Source organism: Phyllostomus hastatus, unplaced genomic scaffold (assembly GCF_019186645.2).
Source record: "Phyllostomus hastatus isolate PE091 unplaced genomic scaffold, TTU_PhHast_1.1 phas_scaffold_21, whole genome shotgun sequence".
NCBI classification, from domain to species: Eukaryota; Metazoa; Chordata; class Mammalia; order Chiroptera; family Phyllostomidae; genus Phyllostomus; species Phyllostomus hastatus.
Window position 1 is genome coordinate 27,039,786 of NW_025334017.1, and position 10,024 is coordinate 27,049,809.

Below are 10,024 nucleotides of genomic sequence, written 5' to 3' on the forward strand. Positions count from 1 at the left end.
AAAACAAACCAACCCTCAGATTTATTATTATTCTCTCCACTTTAAAATATGTAGGAATCACTCTTCATTTCCATGATTACTTTTTGATCAGACCAGGGCTGAAAATTGCTCTAACTTTTCCTGGACCACCTCTCTATCCCCCTAGAGGAGGCAGGGCTCCTGCTCCTCTACCTGCATCCTGCAAATGAGCAGCCAGGGTGATTTCAGTCTGGTCTGGCCCTTTTGAAAGGGACTGACCTGTGTGCTCACTGATAACTCTGGGCTCGCTGTCTCTACTGTCTGCACTCCCCGCACATCCAATGATTCCCACCGTCCCATTCAAGACACAGTCACTGGACCACAGGCGAGTCTCATGAATGTCAGAGGAACAGGGATGAATGAGGTGGTGTCCATTTCCTCTCAGGGCTTATAATCTCATTGGGGATTCAGGCACCCACGGTCATGACAGGGCATCCACAGGTTGTTAAGCTAAGGATATTTCCCCACCCCCTAAGTCTGCATTATTCTCCTAGGACTGCTGTAACAAATCCCCACAAACCTGCTGATTTAAGACAAAAATGTATTCTCTCAATTCTAGAGGCCAGAAATCAGAGTCAAGGTGTTGGCCTGGACAGGCTCCTTCTGAGGGCTGCAGGTGGGCACGGGGGTGGCCTTCCCTGCCCCGACCAGCCTCTGGGGGCTCCAGGCTTCCTCGGTTTGGGGCAGCGTTGTGCCAGCCTCTGCCTCTGCCCTTCGGCGGTCATCTCCTCTGTGCCCGTGTCCTCCCCTCCCCTGTCTGTGTCAGATCTCCCTCTGCCTCTCTCTGCCGGAAGGACACTCCATTGGACTTAGGACCCAGCAGAGAATCCAGGGCAGTACCATCTCAAGCTCCTCTCATTAATCACATCTGCAAAGGCCCTTCTTCCAATATTCACAGATTCCGGGTATTAGGGTGTGGGCATGCCCTTAGGGGAGCCACCATTCACCCCACTACAGTTCCCTGGCAGGGTGTTCTCCTTCAGCATCTGACTGTGCTTTTAGTGTTCTCTGTGTCTATCACACAGGCTGACTTTGGATCGAGCTAAGCCTAGTCATCAGTTAGCTGTGTGACCTTTGGAGGATGTCACTTCCCTCTCCCTGTGCTCTCTCTCCAGAGGGAAATAGGACTACGAATTTGCCAGGATGGTGGTAAAGATCAAACAGGCATTAATGCCCATTATGGTGAGGACCTGTGAGAGCAGAGACAGGACTCCTTCACCTCTTCCTTGTTCAGTTAACTCATCCTCCTGCCTTGACTTCCCCTGGGCCAAGGTCAGCGCTGGAGACATGCTCCAATCCCAGAACCCTGGCTCTGCTTTGAAAGCCCTGTCCGAATCTGGCGGGGATATTGAAAATGTCACTATTGTAAATTTCAGGTCACTGGCAGGATGTCTGAGTTATGTTAATTTAAGAACTCTCCACAGGCTTATCTGCAAGCTTTCGTTCTGTTCTGGTTTGTTTTTAATGGAGATTGGAGTTTACTCCAAGAGTCAAAGGAAGCTGTGCAGGGAGGGATCCTGTTTAGCATCTGTGTGTCATTAACACCACTTGTGCCTCACAGGGAGAAGGGAGAGGCTCCCTGAGAGCTCAAATCCCTGTAAGGGTCTCAGCAGCCTTTAAAGTAGTTAACAGCTCCCTGTCTGGGAGAGGTCACTGAAAGAGAAACTTGCACTCAGTGTTTCTCTTTTTCCTGAGAATTATTTTCCCCTACCAAGTCCAGGGAGCGTTATTTGTGGTTCAGTAAGATGTTTTCAATCCTCGTCTTTTCCTCAAAGTAAATATTTATCTTCAAAAACCAAGGAATGTTTGAAGCTTGTACTTCCTTTTCTTTAAAAGGAAAAGCTTTATCTGGTAAAACACTTTGGTCAGATAAAAATGTCCATGGAAGCTCAATTTAAACAACAAGGAAAGAAGGGAGTCTTTTCACTTAGGGAGGGAGGTGGTGGTTGAAAATGGAGAGCCACACTCATCCCGCGCTCCTCAGCCAGCAAGACGCAGGGCCCCGGAGCAGGCGAAGTCCTCTCCCCGCGCCGTGTGCACCGTCCTGGGTGATCTGACAAGTCTAGGGAAGTGGTCAAGGGCATGGGTCCAGGGACTCAAAATGCTGGTTTCTACCCTTATGGGGTCCTGGTGGTCCCTACACCAAGCGGGGGCATCAGCGTCACCTGGGAAGGGGCTTTTGGAAATGCAGACTCTCAGGCGCCACCCCAGACTTACTGATTCAGAATCTGTGCCTGACACGATCACCGGTGATTTGCACGTGTGGGGAAGTTGCAGAAGCACTGATCTCCTGTGGCAGACAGACCCGGGGGACCCCCCAAAATTATTACCCCCAGTTGTGCGTGCTTTTGTGTAGTCCCCTCCCCTTGAGTGCAGGCGGGACTTGCGACTTGCAGCCAGTAGGATATGGTCAAGGTATATCTATCTCCAAGGTATATCTATTATATTTGTGGATATAATTAGTGGCTCAAATTGGTTGAGTTTCAGTTAAAAGGGAGAGCACCCTGGGTGGGCCTGACTTGATCTGGTGAACAGCCATCAAAGGAGGGACTGAACCTTCCCTGAGGGGAGAGACTCTGCCTCCGGGTTCCGTGATAGAAGGGGCCACGTTGGAGAAGCCACACTGCGAGGAAGCCACACAGCAGGTGGTGTCTAGGACCCGAGGACGGGTTCTTGCCAACGGCCCGCAAAAAAAAGGAGGCCCTGGGCCATAGGGCCACAGGGAGGTTGTTTTCTACGAATCACCTGAGGGACCTCGGAAGCAGAGCCTTCCCCCGCTGCCCCTTGGGATGAAAATGCAGCTCAGCTGACACTTTGAACGCAGCCACGGTAACACCCCAAGCACCGGACCTTTAAGACATGCCCGGACTCTTGACCAACGGAAACCCTACGTTTGTAAATGTGTGCTGCTTCAAGTTAAGTTTGTGGCAATTGGTTATAGCAACAGAAACTCAGGACATCTAGGGCAATATATTGACCCACCTTGTCGTAGTTTGCTTACATGTAAAAAGGGTGAAAAAATAGCATGGGGACATTGTGCAGATTAATGAGTAATGTGTGCCGAGTGCTTAAAACTGTGCTTGGTAAAACATGGTAACTGGCTAAAAGGTTGTATTATTGTAGCATGTAATTGATGCAAACAAGTACGTGATTATAATACCCTGCCCTGTGAAAACTGCTTGTTTCGTGAGGCTGAAGCAGCAAAGACAAAGTGAGTGGTGGCCAAGGATTATGTTGTATCTCGTGTGTATGAGGTTCCAGGACATCCAGAGTGTGTCTTTTGAATTTACTTCAGTAAACGTATGTGGCTTCTTGTGTTAGGTTTATTCACTGAAGAGAATCTATCCCGGTGTCTCCTAGTTACAGTGCAAAGTGGAAAACTACGTATCTGTCTTCACTTTACAGACAGGTTAGTTGAACTGTGGAGGAAATGACTTGTCCACATTAGACACAGAATTGAAATGTGTCAACTGGATTCAAGCTCAGGTTCTGCAGATGCCATGGGCTATGTGGTACTGTTACAGGGTGCAGCCAAGAGGGGGGACCCCAAATGGGTGTTTAAAATGGGGTCCAGAACTCAAGGTGTCCAGGAGATTTTAAGATGTCTTCACCCCCACCCCCCAGGTGTGGGCTGGGGGAAGGGACACATGGAGCAGGGCCTTTGAAAGCTGTTTCTCATAGCAACAGCCTTGCAGCTAACCTCTGGCGTGGTCATTTAACATATCTATAGCCTTTGGCTGGTTGCTTAGATATGTTAAATAGCTGTGGCCAGGCTCTGAGCCAGGGGAATGGAAGTAACTTCCCCACCTAGACGTAACTGGGGGGCAGGTTCCCAGAGTTACAGTGCCTGCGTGGGAGATTAGAGATGATTGGCTCCAGGACTTGGGGCCACACCTGCCCAGACTCATGATGGCAACCCAGTAAAGCTGGAAGGATATGAGTACTGGCATGTGAAGCTGAGTGTGGGAGGAGTCAGAAATGGGGCTGCCGAGGAAGACGGGTGCGGGGATTTAAACCCAGAGGTGGCAGCCATGGATGAGAGAACCATGCAGCTGTGGAAGTGCAGAGAGGATCACAGCTATGGAGGAGAGAACCACACAGCTTTAGCAGAGTGAAGACTCCCACGGCCCTGAGGAGAGAACCATGCAGCTGTGGAAGTGCAGAGAGGATCACAGCCATTGGAAAAAAAAACCACACGGCTTTAGCAGAGTGAAGACTCTCCCTTCCCGCAGCCCTGAGAGAGGGAGAACCACGCAGCCTGGACAGAGTGGGGACTCTCCCTTCCCGCAGCTCTGAGAGAGAGAGAGAACCACGTGGCTTTGCCAGAGTGGGGACCCCCGCAGCTTTAGAAGGGGGAACCGCCACCTGGTTTTAGCAGAGATCCCGGCGACTCAGTGGAGGGTGCCGGGAACCCAGGGAGGTCTCCCAGTCGAGATGGAGTGCTAACTGGGAATAACCAGAAGACTGCCTGAGCCATGGACTTCTATTTCCTTTCCTGAGATACGGTACTCTGGACTGGGCAACGGGGGAAGGAAGGAAGGACTGTGTCTGTTTGTGGGTGTTTTAAGGGACTTGAGGATTTTTGATAGACATTAGGCCACTACTTTAAGTTAGCATTAAATAAACATTTCCTTTCCTTTTCACAAATCTCTAGCATTGAGAGATGTCTTTCCTCTGGCGGCGGACATGACGGACCTGGGGGCTTTTTTTCAATAATAGTGTATCGTCTCAGGCCCCCTTGTTTGCTCTGTAACAGTATGTGGCACCATACAGGTTCGGGTAGAGGACTGAGTATAAACAGGCATCTCCCGATGCAAATTGCAACACTTGCTTCTTTCTTCTGTCTGCCCCTCTTAACCTGGGGAAACCATCCATCTTCCCCTCTTGACAGAAACTTTTTTTGCGACTACCCAAATGTTGCTTCGGATCGCACGCCCTCCCTTGCAGGTGCACACAACGCAGAAGCAACGGCAGGTGTCTGAGCTTTTGAGTGGCCGCAGGCTGGTTGCTATCATGACAGCAAATTAGCATGGGGCATGAATTTGACCCTTTTTCCTGAGTCTTAATTTTTTGGTTTAGCTTCTTCCTGAGTTTTCGTGTGCAGTGCATTACTGACCATTAACTTTCTGAGTATCCCTGTCATTTTTTTCTCAGTGCCGGTGTCACCTTTCTGTTGGAATGACCTTGCGTATTGTATTTAAAATACTGTTCAGATACTTGTAATTATGATGCCTTTTCAGGAGACTAGGATCTGGTAGCTCCTGTTATGTCACCCTTTGTTCTGATGCTCACGGTGCGTTCAGGACGGCTTTTGGTCCTAGTTCACAAAAGACACTCTATTTGATGCTCTGCAAATACCACAGAAGGGGTCACTCTCCAACTGAACTTTCATAAGTCACCCTCTGCTACGGGCAACCAAATTCACTCAGCAACTTTTTCTAAGCCACTAACAGGTGAGATAAGGAAACAAGTTCAACTCCCTCAGTCCATGTTTTACTTTTCATTCCTTATCAACTAAGGGTGTAGGTTCATTGCTAAGGCAGGGGGGCTATTCTTGCACACCTCAGTGTGCAGCTGAGCTATGAAAACCGCATGCCCTCACTTAGTCAAAGTAACATGTTAGAATATATATTTTTTCTTATTTGTTAATCAATTTAACTTGTCAGTCTTGGTGTCTACAAGTCACATCTCGATTAATAATAGGTATCTGCATAGATGTAAGTGTTCATTTATACCCTTGCATTTGAAGTCCCTGGACTTCTAATGTACTCCCACCCTGAGATGCCAACATCAGTGACAATTTTTTTTATTGTGTTAAAGGATCATGAGAAGAGACTTTTTCAATGCATTTAAAAACACTTGATTTAGGGATAGTAAAAAAAAGTGAGCATAAACTTTAAGATCTGTATTAGGGCTGAATATATCTAAATAGTGCCAATACAATACAATGATGATCGTTATACCTTCTTTTAACTTAATATGAATCCAATCAAGTTAGTGTGTATTCATTTTTAATGACTGTTAGAAAAGCTGCATGAGAAAAATGTTTTAAGAATCTTTCAAAGACAAACAATGCTCAAGAATAATAAAAATATTTTGAGATAATAGATTTTGCCTCAGAAATCTTTCACAATCACAGTGTTTTCATGGTATCTGGACTAACAGTGGGAAAATTATTTTACACGAGGAAAACAAGACAACGAGCTTAATTATACAATTGCATGAGAAACGCAGCAAAGGTACCAAACCTAGACTATATTGTGTTTGTTTCCCATTGTGCCTTTGGCGAACACTTCAGAAACAGTGGGCTGTGAACTGGACCAGGACAGGCAGTGTGCGCAGGCTCACCCAGTGTGGTGGCCAGAGTGTGAACCTGCACACGGGCAGCTCCACCATGCTCAGCGCCCCACCTCTGTCCCAAGGACCCATGCGTACCGCCAACTCAGCAACTGCAGAAGTAACAGCTGACATGTAATGGGGCCTTCAAGACCCAGTTTTAAAGCAGGGGGAAGGCTGTTCCCGTGGCTCAATATTTTGAATGTTGCCCAAGGATACCATTGTTTAGTAAGTATCCGTGATGTCAGTGAAGTTTCAGTGACATGTAGCTGTCTTTAAAAGGATAATGATTTTTGGTCGGAGCATTGTCTTACACACCAAGGAAGGGGTTGCAGATTCAATTCCCGGTCAGGGCACATGCACAGGTTGTGTGTTCAATCCCCAGTCAGGGAATGTGTGGGAGGCAACTTGTTGATCTCTCTCTCTCTCTCTCTCTCTCTCTCTCTCTCTCTCTCTCTCTCTCTCTCCTCCCCTTGTCTCTCCCTCTGCCCCTGCCCCACAAGTCAGTGAATATATCCTCAGGTGAGGATTACTTTAAAAAAACTTTTTTAAAGGAGAGTGGTATATCTTCTTTCTGTTGCAATGTGTTTTATTACCTTTTCATCTCAAACTCTAAAAATGTTCTTCTGCTCTGAAAAGTTCCAACCCGGAGAGCTACTTTTATGGAGTCTGATATTTGAAAATCAGGAATACCCTGATGGGGCTTCTGGATTGCTCTTGCTGAGACAGGAAAGGCAGACAGAAAAGAAGCAGTGTCTCCACATATGCTTTGAAGCAGCGTCTGAGGAGAGCAGAAGCGTTATCAGAATGACTCCCTAGAGGGTGCCAGGCTTTGACTGCATAGCTGTGAGTCTTGCTGGTTATGCTAAGCTGGCCTCAAGTGCATAGGAATGAGGAAGAGTTTGTGCTCATCACTGAAAGATAAAGACTGTGAATTGAGTTTGATAAACCTCATGAGTTGTGTTTCTTTAAGTGAGGGAGGACTAGTAACTGAAGTTTGAAATATCTACAAATAAACCGCCCTAGTCTTTCTGCTGCAACGCTGATATGACATGATTAAAGTAACATTTCATATAGTGAAGATCCACCATAAATTTCTAACATTACCTAGATGTCTCCAATGTCAAGACATTCTTAGGGAAAGAGATTGCAGACATAAAATTCAGATGTTATCTGTCTCAGAGGCTGTTCAGAAATGCTATCATAGGGTATCTCAACCTTTATCCTGTATGGAGTCAAACATTATTTCCTCTTAATGACCTTAATTCATTTGCATTCCTAAACCCTATTTCCCAAGTAAAACTTCCTTCTAATTAGTAACGGCAGCCAACAGCAGCAAGAGGCGTGCGTTGCTGATGGATAACCAGTTTAATTGAGTGTACTCTGGTTCAGCGTGAAATGCACCCCATCACCTCTCCCTCCCCGCTCAGGTGGCTCTCCAGGTCCCGTCACTGAATGCTGCTGGTGCGCTTCCGCACCAGTGGTTTCTGACTGAGTAACAGACCTGAAGGCCAGAGCCTGACTTTTCGGCCAGCAGACGGATACTATGATCTCATTTTCCCCTCTTGTTCTATCCTCTCTCTGAACTTGGCTTCCAGAAACAACTCAGTTGTATTTTACTCCAAATATATAGCTGAGTTGCTTGACCTTTCTGTTCCCCAGAGTCTCTCAGGGCGAATCTGGCTATCAGCTACCCCTTCCACAGTTCGCAGCAGCAGGCAGAGCATGTTCTTATTTGCTCCTTTTTCAGCCACCAACTGTTGTGCTCAGCAGGCAGCTATGTTATGGTTGGGAAGTAGCCTTCTAACTGACCTAATATTTATTTAACCAAGAGCCACCCAGGGGGCTAACCTACAATTGGAGCGAGCCTCCATCAAACATTTTCTGTACACCCAGTGTGTATTAAGCTTGTCAAGAACTTGTGATTAGAAACTTCGATAGGGAGGGGTTTATATTTCCTCAGGCTCCCTGAATACCTTTGGGGTTCTCAACTTATAGCTGGGACGTTCGTGAAATATGGAAAGGAAACAGCAGTGCAGTAAATACTATATGTAGTACAGTTCAAACTCTAAGCCAAGAACTGCGACAGAGGCAAGTCCCTTTGGTTAAATTAATACTTGTAGTGCACTGAACTACAAGTAACTTTTTCTTTTAAAGCAACAAGGTGTAAATAAAATCAAACAAAAATTTTGCTTTTTGTTTTCTCATTACTGTTTTTTAATCCTCACCCAAGGACATGCTTATTGATTTTAGAGAGAGCGAGAGGGAGGGAGAGAGGGAGGGAAACATCAGTGTGAGAGAACCTTAATACTGACTATCATTCAGTGCATTGTTTTTAAGCTGAATAATTCTTTCCATTTGCCTACAAAGAAACCAAGGTTCCCAGATGTAGGAGGAGATCATTCTGCGTGGCATGGGCCCAGCTCCCACTCGGAGATGCATCGGACCCATGTGCACGGATAGGTTCTCCCATGGGGAGTCAGGCCTGCATTGTACCTAGGCCGCTTTGAGACTTGCTTTTGCTAAAACTCCCTCACCCTGAATGGAGGACATTTACTGCAAAGCAATTTCCTAAAAACCATGCTAAACTTCTAAGGATGAGTGTGACAGGTTCAACTACTTTTCCCTTTTCATTTGCAAATATCCTTTTTCTGTGATGTGATTAGCAGCACTGGCTCCTTTGTTTTCTGTAAAAGGTAACCACCTAAAGTGAACCTGTGCATAGTAAATGAGGACCATCATGTAATGTGACCAGAAAAGGAATAAAGGCCTGTCATGGCGGAGGCCAAAGCTTTTGCTCCGCTTGAGAGAAAAGCCAGGCAGTCCTTTTTCCTCCACCGGATTCGGTAGTTCATGTGAATGTCTCATGTCTCATCCACAATGTGGCGGACCCCACGAGCCGGGGTCCGCATCACCCAGAAGTTCCGTTAATTGCCCACTGACAGAATTGTATAATGTGTGACAAAGCCAAGGATGTCAACTTTGTAGTCTCACTCTCGATGAAGTGGTTTTCCCATGATACCATGGAACCTCTGAAAATTCCATGGCCAGAGAAAGTCCATGTGAAAAATAAGCAAAAGAAAAGACATTATAGGCGAGGAAAATGCTGATTTAACACATGCTCCTGAGCACCTGTTGTGCCACATACCACACACTGAGCTGAGTGGTTTTGCACACGTTTCCTTACCTCACAGGCCCTGTCAGTAAGAGTTTAGGCAGAATTCACATATCTAAACCTACAAAGCCAACAAGATGAAAATAAGTTGAAAAGCCTACGGGCAGTCAAAATAAATGCCAGGATGTATATTTATGTAGTCATTCAACACGTATTTACTGAGTGCTGAGTATATACCAGCCAATCTAGCATGCTCTAAGAATGCAGACATGCCCAGGCCGTCTTGGAGTTTTGAGTGGAGTGGCTGATGAACATGAAATACAGCCCATGCCCTTGACCTGTTTTACCTTCTCCATTGCAGAGCTCCTTACGTGGTCATATCGAATCTATATATCTTGGACAACTTCTAACAAGCTCAGTTATGCTGTCCCTTCAACAAAGGCTGGAAACTGCAGTGAGGGAGATCTCTTTAGAGCACCCAAGAAGCCCCATTCGAACTTCTGGCAGAAGAGGACACAGCAGGTGCATTCCAATTGCATGTGAGTGATGGAGGTT